This window comes from Tamandua tetradactyla, chromosome 12 (assembly GCF_023851605.1).
Source record: "Tamandua tetradactyla isolate mTamTet1 chromosome 12, mTamTet1.pri, whole genome shotgun sequence".
Classification (NCBI taxonomy): Eukaryota; Metazoa; Chordata; class Mammalia; order Pilosa; family Myrmecophagidae; genus Tamandua; species Tamandua tetradactyla.
The window spans coordinates 62,563,909-62,579,002 of NC_135338.1; the positions used below are offsets into that span (position 1 = coordinate 62,563,909).

The 15,094-nt window shown below is 38.5% G+C and overlaps 1 long non-coding RNA gene and 1 other non-coding gene across 2 annotated transcripts in view; both read right to left on the reverse strand.

Moving 5' to 3' along the window:
• LOC143652218 (uncharacterized) overlaps positions 1–15,094 on the reverse strand; it is a 270,851-nt gene that overhangs the window by 67,734 nt on the left and 188,023 nt on the right. The window lies entirely within an intron of this gene.
• On the reverse strand, positions 3,487–3,593 carry LOC143652917 (U6 spliceosomal RNA). Its single transcript, XR_013160963.1, has one exon. It is a non-coding gene; the product is annotated as a U6 spliceosomal RNA (small nuclear RNA).

The following is a 15,094-nucleotide window of genomic DNA, read 5'->3' on the forward strand; positions in this document are numbered from 1 at the left end:
CACACACTGGGGGGAAGCACAGTTCAATCCATCACAGCAGGGGTGCAGGGATTCCTCTCAGAGAGCAAACCATCTTCCTGACCCTGGTGATTCCCGCTGGCATTGCAGCCGTGGTTGGCCAGCTGGGCAGCTATACAGGGACAGGACCCATCTCTGGCAAAGGCTATGGGCTGCCCATAAGAGTGGCCATGAGAACAGACTGCCTGCCCTGAAGGCCTGCTTCAGGGAGGGGAGGGACAGTCAGAGAGACGTGCTGAGGATCCCACTAAGGGCGGCAAGGGGTACTGGCAGCCTATACCCAGAACTTCTCCATGCATGAGCTTGTACAGGAAGGAGCACGCAGGGGTCAGCCAGCAAAGGCTGGGGTGAGGCATGGCTTAATCAGGGCAAACCAAACCTGAACCCAAATCCAAACCCATACCAAATCTTGTTTTGCATTTATGTGTGATCCCCAGACCAAACATTTCATAACCAAATTCCATCCGTATATGGCAAAACGGATTCTCTGACAGAAACATCGTTTGTAAATAGGTTTGCACTTTGCTCTCCCAATTGCACCTAAGTTCATCTCTTGAGTCACAGGGAGGAAAGCTAACTCCGGCTACTGCAGTTAGTTTTCACCAAAGTGCTTTTGGTAAACTGGGGCCTTCGCATGCTTGTATTTTTCTTTTCTTTCCAGCACAGCAGTCCCAATATGCTTGTCATGTAGCAAATAAAAGTGATTGCATTTTCTTTGAACCTCCAGGAAATCAATGGTTCATTTTTCCTGGCAGACTGAAGTGAGGAGTATGAAATTACCTTACACTGATTAAAGACAAGTGTTACTGCCACCAGCCAAAGAGGAAAAGAAAAAAAAATTGAAGCCTATTAGCAAAAGGAGGCAGTGGTGTAAGTGATACGAACAAATCAGATCTGCTGTTCTATTTAAAGGTTATTTCCAGATGCCACAGAGTGGAGTCTGGGGGACCTGGACAGCATTGCGTCATCAGGCTGCCCACAGGGCATTCTTACCTGGAGGGAGAGTGATTGGTATTTACTGGGGACCGACCAGCAACTCGCCTCCCAGCATGGAGAGGTGGACAAGGATGTGGTCTTGGGGCTACCTGGTGTGAACTGGGCCAACGACTCTCAGACGAGTTCTGTACCCAGATAGAGTTAAAAACCGTCACCGCTTGGACTGATTTGTTGGGTGGCCATGGGGCCACAGAGTCGGGGGAGAGATTCAAGGAATGAGAATATCCAAAGAGTTCTTTAGCCACTAGTTTCCTCTGGTCACCACTCGCAAATTTACACACAAATGCACACATGCAGCGTGCAAACATACGATGGAAATACCCTGGGTAACTTCCTTGCAGCCTGAGAAAAGAGGACAGACTGGACAGAATAGATGGAGACAAGGGCAGGCTTGGGGATCGGAGGCTGATTTCTAAGTCCCCTCTCTGCCTTCCAACAGCTTCCACACCTCGGGCAGATCACTCGGTTCCCTCCTGTTGGTAGAACAAGGCACCGCCCAAGGTAATTTCTAAGGTCTCTTCTAGTTTTACATTCTATGATTCTGTTAATACTGAGAGTGCATGTTAAATGCTAAATGGAATACGTGAAGGCTGACTATTTCTGGAGCTTTAAAGTGTCTCCCTACTAATAGAAATGGATTCTCCAAATTGCACCTTAAAAGCTCCAGGCTGATTTTTCTGTTTGATGGACCTGGGAAAGTGGAGTGCTGCAGCCTTGAGTGTGCGCCTTCACGCCGGCCGCTCACTGCTCCCTCCCCAGCGAAGCCTCTCCTGACTGATCTTAATGCATCTTCGCTTTCTGTGGCCGTCCTCACTCCTACAGGCACTTAAATTGCATAATGCACCATCGCCTCTCTCTCCTCTTTGCTCTCTCTTTTGTGGTGTCAAGCTTAGCAGGCTAATGACCACAATCTTTATGATGAGCATTTAACAGTGACAGGTTCTGCTCCGAACAGATTATCCTTCTTCCTCAAGGGATGGGAAATTTAAGTCCTACTGACCAGGTAAGGGACATAGAGGATGTCTTTGGCCCCAGCCTGGACAATTGAAGCAGAGGCTACAGGAGCTAAAAAGTAGCAGCCGAAACACCAAGGAAAAATGGCAGTGAAGGGAGACGGAGAAGGAGGTCCAAAGCAAAAGGTTCTGTGTCCATCTGTCCCCAGCCCTTGCCTCCAGGGAGCCTTCTGAGAATCCTCCATTCCATCCTGGGGAGTTCTGAGTTGTTCACATAACTGAAAAGTAAGGTTTCATGAAACAATATGTACTTTTGCTCCACATGTAGAGCATCTTATGTTTTCACATCTATTCTGTCCTGTTCCACTAAACAGACGCTAGTCAGGACCCAGGAGTAATCTACAGTTTAAAACACTCTACACCCCCACATTTCTAGTTGAGGAAGCTGAGGTGCAGAGAAGGGAAGTGACTCACCCCAAATCAATCAGAGGGCCAGGATGGCAAGCCAAGTCCCCTGACACCAGGCCCAGTAGTCTGTTGTTGTTGTTTCATTTTTTATTGCAGTGATGTAAATACAACTCAAAATTTCCCATTTCAACCACTCCCAAGTGTATAATTCAGTGGTATTAATTATAGTCACAATATTGTGCTACCATCATCAACATCCATCCTGCAAATGTTTTCCACATCATACACAAAAATTAACTCTACCTGGATGAATTGGATCTAAACATAAGAGCAAAAACCATAAAACGCATTCAAGAAAACATAGAGGACATCCTCCGTAACTTGAATTTGTCAGCGTTCTCTTAGATGTGACATCAAATGCACAAGAAACCAAAGAAAAAATAGATAAGATGAACTTCCTCAAAATTAAAAACTTGTGGAGGGCCGCGGTGGCTCAGCGGGCAAAGTGCTTGCCTGCTATGCCGGAGGACCTCGGTTCGATTCCCGGCCCCAGCCCATGTAACAAAAAACGGAAAAACAAAATACAATAAAACAAGAAAATGTTTAAAGATGTTTCCCTTTCTTCCTTCCTTCCTTCCTTCTATCCTTCCTTCCTTCTCTCTGTCTTTCCTTTAAAAAAAAAAAAAAAAAAAAAATTAAAAACTTGTATGCCAAAACACATTATCCTAAGAAAGTGAAAAGAAAATCTACAGAATGGGTAAAATAATAGCAAACCATATGTTCAAGAAGGGTTAAATATGCAGAACATGTAAAGAATGGCTACAACTCAACAACAACAACAAAAAAATACAAATGATCCACTTGTAAAAAACGGACAAATAACTTAAATAGGTATTTTTTGAAAGAAGATCCACAAATGCCTAAAGGTTTTGCCTTAAACCATGCTTTTATGTAGGGCCAGGACTGGTTCATCTGTTCCTTTCTTTCGCAGGAAATTAAGAAAATATACACTGGTGAGGATAAAGACATAACAAATTCTGCATCGCCACCATCTAGAATTCACAACAGTTAATATTTTTTCATATATATATATATATATATTTTTTTTTTTTTAAGTATGGAACGCTTCACGAATTTGCATGTCATCCTTGCGCAGGGGCCATGCTAATCTTCTCTGTATCGTTCCAATTTTAGTATATGTGTTGCCGAAGCGAGCACTGTCATATATTTTTATGAAAGGAATGAAATATTCTGCCTTCTTTTTTTTTTTTTACATGGGCAGGCACCGGAAATCAAACCCGGGTCCTCTGGCATGACAGGCAAGCATTCTTGCCTGCTGAGCCACCATGGCCCGCCCTGATGCTGCCTTCTTGCCCCCAAGGCTGTTCTCCTCCCAGAGATAACCACTCTCCTGACTTTGGTGTGTATTTTTCCAGTCCACTGTTTTCATGCTTCCCCCTACAGAAAGAGATATCTATGAATAATTTATAGTATTGTTTAAAGAGAGTTTTTAAACATTTTCAGCAGTGATGTTACACAATAAGCTTGCTTTTTCGCCCAGCATTATGTTTTGGTGATGTAGCCGTGTTGATGATATAAGTGTGTGTAAGTGTGTGTGTGTGTGTGTGTGTGTAAATGTGGACTTAGGTTGGTTTCCAATTTATTTTCCTATTACAAACAATGCTGCAGTGAGGCATGCATCACTCTAGCTAATAGATCTAGAAGTGGAATTGCTGAGCCTTTGACATGCATTTCCATTTTCAATTTTGCTTTGGATATTGACAAATTATTTTCCAAAGGAGTTGAGTTAACTTATGCTCCCACCTGCGATGTATGACGATCCCTGTTTCTCCTTGTCTTCACTAACTCTTGATGATAATAATCTTTATAAATTTTGCCAATCTGATTAGTGTGAAGTATTCTCTGGTTTGTTCTGAATTCACACTTATCAGGTTATTAGGGAAGCTAATTTTTTTCTTAGGTGGAATTAATAATTTCTATTTTCTTCTGTGAATTACCTGTTCATGTTCTGAACCCATTATTCTATTGCAGGAGTTGGCAACATACAGCCCATGGGCTAAACCTGGCCCATAGATTGTTTTTGTGTTGCTCATGAGCTGAGAAGGAATTTTTACATTTTAAAGGTCATAAAAAAAAAAGAAGAATGGGTAACAGGGAACATATGTATCCTCTGAAGCTTAAAATATTTGCTATCTAGTTCTTTGCAGAAAAAGTTTACTGGCTCCAATGCTTTTGGATTAGTTTGTCTTTTTGTCAATATATATTCTGGAGAGTAATAATTTGTCTGAACCAGTTCCACCTTATCCCTCGTCATCGATCATATTTTCCATCTTTCTGTCGCTTGAGCATGCCAAGCTTCCACTGTCCCAGGGCCTTGGTGTAGTACATGTTTGGTTAGAATCCAAATGTTTCTTTTCAACATCCTGTGGGGTTTCAGTTATATTCAGAATGTGTCACCTAATTTTTCTCATGCTTAAATTCAGGAAATGAAATCAATTTAATTCTCTTTAATTTGTGAAATGCTTGCTGTAGAACTTTGTTTCTGGTCAAGATGGGGTGACTGGTAATGAACTTGCTCTCCTGCTAGAAACTGGACAAAATGTATGAAATAGCAGTTTACAGATATGGGAAAACAGGTGGCAAAGGATTATTGTCTCTGAGAGAAAGAGAACAAATATGGTGAGCCTGGTTGCCCTGGCTTCCTGCTACCAGTGCTTTCTGAACCACAGAACAGCGAGGGAAAACCCAGGCATAGTATGATGGGGTCACTGAGGTGGGCAAACAGAGTTTGGAGTTTGGGACCTGAGGCAGCTGGTACTTGTAGGCCAGAGTACCAGAGAGGAGAGCGTTACACCAAGAGGGAGAGTTCTAGATGTTCCCAGGGCTTCCTTTTAGAAACTGACCAAATACTAAGCTGTACATGTATAGGGTGATGCCCCATGAGGTAAAGAAAAATTGTGTGGGGAGCTGTAAGTTGAACATTTCCAGAGTTCATTCAGGACTGGGGTAGATTCGCATTCTGACCAGCCAGGTAGAAAAACTGCAAGGAGCATCCCGGACACTCAAGAGTCACAGAATGGTCATGACTAAATAGGAAGGCAAAATTAGACCTGGAGTAAACCTTCTTTAAGCACACTTTTACAAAACTTAAAAAGAGATCTCAAAAGGCTCAAGCTGATTTGCAAGCAGCTTAATTGCCTGCTAAAACAAAATTCAACATTCTTTGGAAAATTAAAAAATCTGGACATTCAATAGCATAACATGCATAAGATTCAGCTCATCTAATAAAAAAATTACTAGACATAGCAAGAATTGGAAAAATGCAACCCATAACCAGGAGAAGAGTCAATCAAGTGGAACAGACCTAGAAATGATAGAGACGATGGCCTTGATAGACAAGCACTCTGTGAAATAGCCATTATAAATATGTTCATGGATTTAAATGAAACATGAACAAAATGAGGAAAGAAAAAGAATTTTTTCTTTTTGAAAAGAAGAATCATGCAAATGAATCAGACACAACTTACAGAGATGAAAAATTCACTGGATGGAACTAACAGTATGAGATACTGCAGAAAAGATCAGTCAACTTGAGAGGCAAAGCCACAAAAACTAAAACAAAGTGAAACACAAAGAGAAAAAAAGACCAAAAGCAAATGATGACACCCTCAGTGACCTGTGAGAAAATATAAAGCAACCTCACATGCATGTCATTGGAGACCCAGAAAGTGAAGAGATAGGTGGAGACAGAAAAAATATTCAGCGAAATCATGGTAAAAAAATCTCCAAAATTTATATAAACCATTAATGTACAGATCCAAGAAACTCAACAAACCACAGCAGAATAAACACACTAAAATTACACAAGACATGTCATATGCAAACTGCTAAAATCCATGATTAAGAGAAAATCTTAAGAGGATCTAGAAAAGAAGCTGCACAGTCAGGAAACTAAAGATAAAACAATCGCTGATTTATCATCAGAAATAATGCAATCAGGAAAACAATGGAAACATCTTTTAAATACTGTAATATAGAAGATATCCACGTAAATTCTATAGTCAATGAAAATGTCCTTCAAAATTGAGGTAAATTTTCTACAGTCAAGGAAAATATGCTTCAAAATTGAGGTGAATTTGAGACTTTTTCAGATGAAAACTAGAAAATGTGTCAGCAGCAAACCTACACTGTAAGCAATGGTGGCAGGAGGTCTCTGAGGTAAAGAAGATTTAAGATGAAAACTAAGATCTACACAAAGGCACGAAGACCCATGAAAACATCAAATACATAAGTAAAAAAAAAAGGCTTTTATTTTCTCATTTTTGAAATTTCTTTAAGATAATTGACAGATTAAGACAAAATTAATAGTGATGCATTGTGGGGTTTGGGAAGTTTGTAGAAATAATATGTAGAGCAATAACAGAACAAAGGATAGGAAGGGGAAACAGAAGATAGAGTTGTACATATTTTACATAATATGTGAAGTCATAGAATGTTTTGAAGTTGGACTATGATGAATTAAGTGTGCATATCATAAACTCCAGATCAACCTTTAAATATTATGACAAATTATGACAAAGAATTATAGTTGGCAAGACTACAGAGGAGACAAAATAGAATACTAAAAATAATCCAAAACAATGCCACAAAGAGGGGAAAAGGAACAAAGGGCATATGGGGTGAGGTGGGGGTGGGGACATAAACAGCAAGATTACAGAATTAAATTAGATTGCAAATTATCCAAATGTACTAAGTAAAGCAAAGATAGTCAGACCAGATTGAACCAAAAGTAAGATCGGGGACTTCTAATTTCAGCTCAGACATGCAAAGTGCTGAGATGTCTTCACTCTCAACCTTACTACAAGTAAAAAGCTGAACAAAGTGAAAATCCACTACTTTTCCTGGGCCCACCCGAGAGTGGAGGTCGCAGAGCGTACAGCCACCCCAAATCCGGAGAGCAGGCGAATACAGAGAACTACAGCCAAGATCAGCTGACTTGGAGCAGAAGCCAATGGAGCCATAAAAAGATAAAAAAGCTTAACTGGTAATTCTAGCTGACTGCTAGAAGTTGAGTGAGTTTCTCACTAGCATGAGAGTAAGAAACTGGGGTGGGGGCACAAGGGGGTCACAGTCTTAGGGGAACCCCATGCTTTCATAGGTTTTATCTCTGGGACCCCATCAGGTTCTCACAATGAAGAGCCAAGAAAAATTCCCTCATATTTCTGCAGAGGGAAGGGAAGAATACCCATTTTGAAATATTCTGAGCCTTCCACATAGCGAAAAGGGAGAAGACTTTTCCAGAGCCTTACCCAACCTGAGAGAAGGGCAGTGGTCCAACTCCAGCTCCTTCTCACCTTCCTGTTTCACCTAAGGAGCTGGAGAAGCTAGGAGATCACAGCCCGAGGAGAAGGGCCCACCAGAAAACTAAAATTTAATCATAAGAGAATAGAATTCTTCTACTTCCCCTTACTTTACCACCACATCCACAAGGCTCCAGTATCAATAATCACAGCTGAAATGGCTCGAAGGCTTACACTCCATTTAAGAAGCAGTTCATAGGGAAACCCAGAAACAAAAACAAAGACACTGGAGGAATTTGAAGCCTCTGGAACCTGTAGCAACAGTAAACATTAAACACAGCCTAATTGCTAGCCAGATTAATGTAAAACCTCCACTTTAGGTCTATTTACCTCAGTGTCTATTTACATCAGGTCTGGCTTTCAACAAAAGTTACAAGATATGCTAAAAGGCAAGAAAAAGCAAAACTGAATCATATGCTGTCTGCAAGCAGCCTAGTTTAAATATAAAGACAAAGATGGTTAAAAATAAAAGGATGGGGAAAATATAACCTACAAACACAACAATAAGAAAAGTGGGGTGTCTAGGTTAATAGGAGACAACTTGAGGACAAGGAATAGTCTCAGAGAAAAGAGAGGCATTTCATGAAGTCAAAATGCTCAGTTCATCAAGTCAACATAAATAGACATAGCAAAAACTGAGTGAACTGAAAGGAGAAAAAATACGCAATTAATTGCATATTTCAGCATTCCTCTCTCAATAATTGATAAACAAGTACACAGAAAATCACTAAATATACAGTAGACTTCAATATTTTAACCACTGTCAACCAAAAACCTTATTTGATATTATAAGATGTTTCTCAACAATAGAGGAATACTCATTCTTTCCAAGTATACATAGAACATATATTTCACCAAAATACTTGAGTTCTTCCACAATACTAGTCTCGATAAATTTAAAAAATTGAAATCAAATCAGGTATATTCTATGACAAAGTAGAATTAAGTTAGAAATCAAAATTAAAACATATCTAGAAAATCCCCATAGATTTGGACATTAAATGAGACATTTCTAAATATTACACATAATGTACATGGTCAAAGAAGAAATCAAAAGGGAAAATAGAACACATTTGAACTAAATGACAATAAAACACAAAATATTAAAATTAGAAGAAATATATAGCTTTAAATTCTTATGTTAAATGAAGAAAGGCTTAAAACCAGCTAAGTTTCCACCTTAAGAAGCGAGAAAAAGAAGAAATTAAATTTGAAATCAGTAGAAGGGAGAGAAGAACAAATATTAGAAATCAATGAAAAATAAAATAGGAAAACAACAGAGAAAAATCAATAAAACTAAAATTTCATTCTTACAAACATCAATAACATGATGAACATTTAGCTAGACATATCACATACCCCAAATTGTGCAAAACACAAGTTAGCAGTATCAGAAATGGATAGGGGGCAATCCTCTAAATCCTACAGAAAGTGAAATGATAAGGCAATACTATGATTAAAAATGTTGTCAACAATGCTGACATCTTAGATGAATGAACAAATTCCTTGAAAGACAAAAATTCCAAAATCTGAATGAAAAGATAGAAAATATGAATGCAAACAGTCCTATATCTACTTAACTTGTAATTAAAACTCTTCCCAAAAAGAAAACTACAGACCCAGTTGGCTTTACTGGTGAATTTTACAAAAAAATTTGATGGAGAAATAATATAGAAAACTCTTACACAAACTCTTTCAGAGAACAGAAGAGAAGGAAATAGTTCCCAATTCACTTTATGAGGCCAGCAAAATTCTGATGCCAAATACAGACAAAAACATTTTAAGAAAAGGAAACTATAGACCAATATCCTTCTTAAATACAGATGCAAAAATCTTTAACAAAAGACTAGTAAATTGAATTCAGCAATAGATGAAAAGAATAATGCTTTGTGGCCATGAGCAAGTGGTGTTTATTCCCTAAAGCCAAGGTTGGTGCAGCATGTGAGAAGTAATCAATGACATTCACATATTAACACACTGAAAAGGAAGTTCATATGAACATGTCTATAGATATTGATAAAGCATTTGATAAAATCCAGCAGCTGTTCATAATTAAAGATCTCATAAAACCAGGAGTATAAAAGAACTTCCTTTGGCAGGCAGAATAATATTTCCCTAAAACGGTCTGTGCCCTAATCCACAGAACCAGTGAATAGGTCAGCTGATTTGGCAGAAGGTACTCTGCACATGTGAATAAGGTTATGGATCTTGAAATGGGGAGACTGTTCTGGATTATCTGGATTGGATCGGTGTAATCATACGAGTCATTACAAGCAGAGAACCTTCCCAGCTGGGCCAGAGGCATGAAACAGAAGGAGTCAGAGTATAAGAGAGACTCGACCTCTTTTGCTAGCTTTAAAGATGGAAGGAGCCCATAAGCCAAAGAATTTGGTTGGCATCTAGAAGCTGGGAATGGTTCTCAGTGGGCCGTCAGCAAGAAAATGGGAACCTCAGGCCCACCTGACTGAGCCAATGTTTCAGTCTGCTAATGCTGCTGGAATACAATATACTAGAAATGGATATAAAGGGGATTTATTACATTACAAGTTTACAGTTCTAAGGCCCTGAAAATGTCCAAATTAAGACACCCACAAGAGGATACCTCCTTGGAGGAAAGGCAGCCAGCGCCTGGAGCACCCCTGTTAGCTGGGAATGTGACTTGTCCTTCCTCCCAGTTTGTTGCTTTCAGCTTCTAATTCTAGTGGCTGTCTCTCCTTAAGCATCTGTGGGTCTTTTCTTAGCTTCTCTGGGGCAAACTCTCAATTTCTTAGCTTAGCATCTCCAAACGACGGTGTCTAGTTTCATCTCTGCTCTTTGAGTTGGCTCTGAACTCTCTTTCTCCATGAGTTCTTTTAAGGACTCCAGTAAACCAATAAAGACCCATCTTGAATGGGCAAGGTCACATCTCCATGGAGATAATCTAATCAAAAGGTCCCCGCACAAGTGGGTGGGTCACATCTCCATGGAAACAACCTAATCAAAAGATTCCCCTCCCCAAACAGTAGGTCTGCCCCCACAAGATTAGATTAGGGTTAAAAGAGCATGGTTTTTCTGGGGTACATAATGGCTTCAGACCAGCACAGCCAGGAAGCTGGCTCTTCCCTAAAGCTGCAGAAAGGAATATAGTCTGGTAAAACAATACTGGTCTTTTTTTTTTTTTTTTTTTTTTTTAAACATTTTCTTGTTTTATTGTATTTTGTTTCTCCGTTTTTGTTACATGGGCTGGGGCCGGGAATCGAACCGAGGTCCTCCGGCATAGCAGGCAAGCACCTTGCCCGCTGAGCCACCGCGGCCCGCCCAATACTGGTCTTTTGACCTATAGGACTTTACAATAATAAATTTGCATTGTTTTAAGCTACTGAGTTTGTGGTAATTTTTATGGCAGCAATAGAAAACTAATCTAGTCTTCTACATGATAAAGGAAAAATATGGAAAACCCTATAGCTAATGTCACACTTAATGGAAAAAGCCTGAACACTTTCATCCTAAGATTGGAGACAAGACTAAGATAACCACTTATATTCAACATTGTTCTGAAGATCCTAGCTAGTATAGAAGGACAATAAAAGAAATGAGTCATATAGTTTGAAAAGGAAGAACTAAGACTTTTTAGTGCCAGTCAACATAATCATGTGGGTTGAAAATCCAAAGGAATCTACAAAACTACTTGAACTAATGAGTGAATTTAGCAAGGTCACAGGGTGCAAAGCCAATATACAAACAACATTGTTTATTCTCTGCACTAGTCACAAACTATTGGGCAAGACAAATTTACAGAAGCCAATTCCATTTATGATAGCCTCCATAACTATTAAGTACTTAGGGATAAATTTAACAAAAGATACGTAAGAACTCTACACTGAGGACTAAAAGCAAAAAACATTGCAGAGATATTAAAGAATATCTAAAAAAAAATGTAGAGCTGGATCATGCTCATGAATTGGAAGATCTAATACTGTTAAAATGGCACCTTTTCCCCAGTTGATCTATAGATTCAACTCAACCCTGCCAAAACCCAAGTAAGCATTTTGATTGTAGAAATAGACAAGCTGATTCTAAAATTTATGCGGAAATGCAAAATCCATTTAAATGGAATAGGCAAAATAATACTGAAAAAGAAAGGTCTTGTAGGACCTACCATATCTGATTTTAAGACCTACTATAAACCCGTAGGAAAAAAATAGTATGACATTAGAGAAAAAATAAACATATATCTCAATGGAACAGAATACAGAGCCCAGAAACAGATGCACGTGTTTATGATTAATTGATTTTCTACAAAGTTGCCAAGGAAACTCAGTAGGGAAAGGATAGTCTTTTCAACAATGGTGCGGGAAAGAAATGGATATATATATACATATATATATATATATATATATATATATATATATATGGGAAAAAGTGGACTTTGACTCTCACTTCACACCACACACAGAATTAGCTACAAATGGATCATAAACTTAAAGGCAAAAGCTAAATCTATAAAATATCTAGAAGACAACAGAAGGAGAAAAATTTTTGCAACTTTTTATAGGAAAATATTTCTTAGATAGGAAACAAAAAGTAGGTACCAGAAAGAATAAATAAGATTTAAATTTTATTTAAATAAATAATTGAACTTCACTAAAATTAAGCACTTCTGTTCTTCAAAAGATACTCTGAAGGTTATGAAAAGACAAGCCAGGGACTGGAAGAAGATATTCACAAAACATACCACTGACCAAGAACTTTTACTTAGAATATATAAAGAAATATTACAACTCAAAATTAAGAAGACAAATAAGTTAACTTAAAAAAAGGATGAAAGATTTTAACAGACCCTTCACAAAAGAAACTATACAAATAGCTAAGAAGTACATGAAAAGATACTCAATACCAAAGTCACAGGGGAAATGCAAGCACTATCACTTGCCCAATATGACCACCAAGTGTTGGCTAGGATATGAAGAAACTGGATCTGCCACATACTGTGGTTGGAAATAAAAAATGATACAACCGGTTTGGAAAACAATTTAACATTTCTTAATAGTTAAACATATTTTTATCATATGACCTGGAAATTTCACTGACAGATAGTTGCTCAAGATAAATGAAAATATATGCCCACAAAATAAGTATTCATGACAGTTCAAAGCACATTTATTCATAATAACCACAAACTGTAAACAACCCAAATGCCCATTAGCAGGTTAATAGATACATAAATTATAGGTTATCCATGCAATGGAATACTACTCAGAAATAAAAAGGACAAAACTACTGATACATGCAGTAACATGGATAAATATTTTTTAAAATTATGCTGAGTGAACTAAACCAGACGCAAAAGAGTATATAACATAGGACTCCATCTTTTCACAGAAGGAAATCAGTGCCTGTAGCCAGGAGTGGAAGTGGAGATCAACTACAAGGGGGCATGAAAGAATTTGGGAGAGCAGATATTCTACTTAGATTGTGATGGTGGTCACACAGGTATATACATTTATTAAACATCATGAAGTCCAGGTTAGGAGATACTAGGGGACAAAATAAATGAATGAATAAGTGAATGAATGCATGAGAAAAACTTAATGCTGGTTCAGTAGTTTTTTGAGTTTTATCTCCCTTCCCCAATCAGCCTGCTACCGTTTACTTTTCAGCATCCTCAGAGAGGTGCTCCATACACAGAAGTATCCAAGATTTAGTTTCATTAAGTGGGAGATATGATGGGGTGTACTTATCTCATCTTGATCAGAATCATGTTTTCACATGAATACTTCTTGTTTCATCAGTGCAGAGCCAAGTCTAACTTGTTAATAAGTGCATCCTCTGACCTTAGCTTCATGTTTTTCACATAGCTGTCCTTCCTCTAAAATTCACTGAAGAAAGAATTAGTGATGACTAAATTAGATAATGCTTGGAAAGCAACTCGCACAATGCCTTTCATAAAGATGTTCAATATCAATAAACTATAATTCATTATTATTATTATCTGCAGAAACTTGCAGCCTGCTATGCCCAGCTTCTTTATTTTCTAACCAGTCAATGTAGAAGTCCTCAAAGCGGAGCCAGGAGCTCCTGCAAATTACTAACCTATTTAAGTAATTGAGGTACCTCTTGAAAACTGTTATCCATAAGCCTGAGTACAACAAACCTGAGTTTGTTGTACCAAATGTTGTACAGAAAAATACCAGGACTATTTTGCATACACATGTGCTCAAACAAATCCAAACAGTATCTAAGTTAAAGTTCTTTGAAAGAGGGTTTCCTCCATTTCTTGTCATACCTCAGTAGGTAGATTGGAGGTTAAGATGAGAGTTCTGGGAGCATTCAGTATCTAAAGCTTTGAGCAGAAATGTGTCTGCTTTCCTCTATCAGAGTGATCTTGTGGATCTCCTGGGGGCAGGGCCTTCATTTGCACAGCTTCTTTGAATTTCATCACTTATGTTCTGCATGTCTTTTATCCACTTATAAAGGACTCCAGTCAGAAGATTAAGACCCACCTTGAATGGGTGTTAATTGAAATAACATAATCAGAACTCCCACCCACAATAGGCCCACACCTACAGGAATGGATCAAAAGAACATGGCAGGGGATACCAGGGTAGTTGAGTGGTAGAAATCTCACCTGCCATGCAGGAGATCTGGATTCGATTCCTAGTCCATGCACTTCCCTAACAACAAACAAAGAAGCAAAAATTCAACAAATGTTGCTGCAATAATGGGGGACTCACATGAAAAAATAATTAAATGCGACCCCGCCATACAGCATACAAATAATAATAATAATAATAATGTGGCCCTTTCTGGGGAACATAATAGCTCCAAATTATCATAGCCCATGTGCCAGCTCTGTCTTTTTTTGCTAAAACTAATGAGTGCCTCTTGGTGGAACCTACACTGGAACTCTGTTGCAAGAAAGTAAGAAAGTCTGGGAATTGTACCTTCTGGGCTTCCAGTCCTCGCAATACAGGGGAGCCCTCAGAAGGTCTTGCATGGTGCTGGATACAATCTCAATAGCCAATATGCCTGTTGAACTGGTCAGATCACCTGTCTCTTATAACTGCTATTGCACTGGATTAACATCTTTTCAATCCTAGGATAAATGGGCTTTCTAGTTGCTGAATTTTATTAATTGATGTTTTTGGAGTTTTTTGCACTCTGCTCATAAGTGGCATGACCCAAATATTTTTTGTGTAAGTATTGTTTGGGTTTGGAGTCAAATTTATACTAGCTTCATTGAATGAGTTGCAAAGTATCTTTTTCTATACTCTGGAGTTTACATAAGAAAATGTGGAGAGTATAATATAGAATGTGCCTGCTAAATGGTCTGTGTGGTTTTTTGTTTCATGTGTAGTT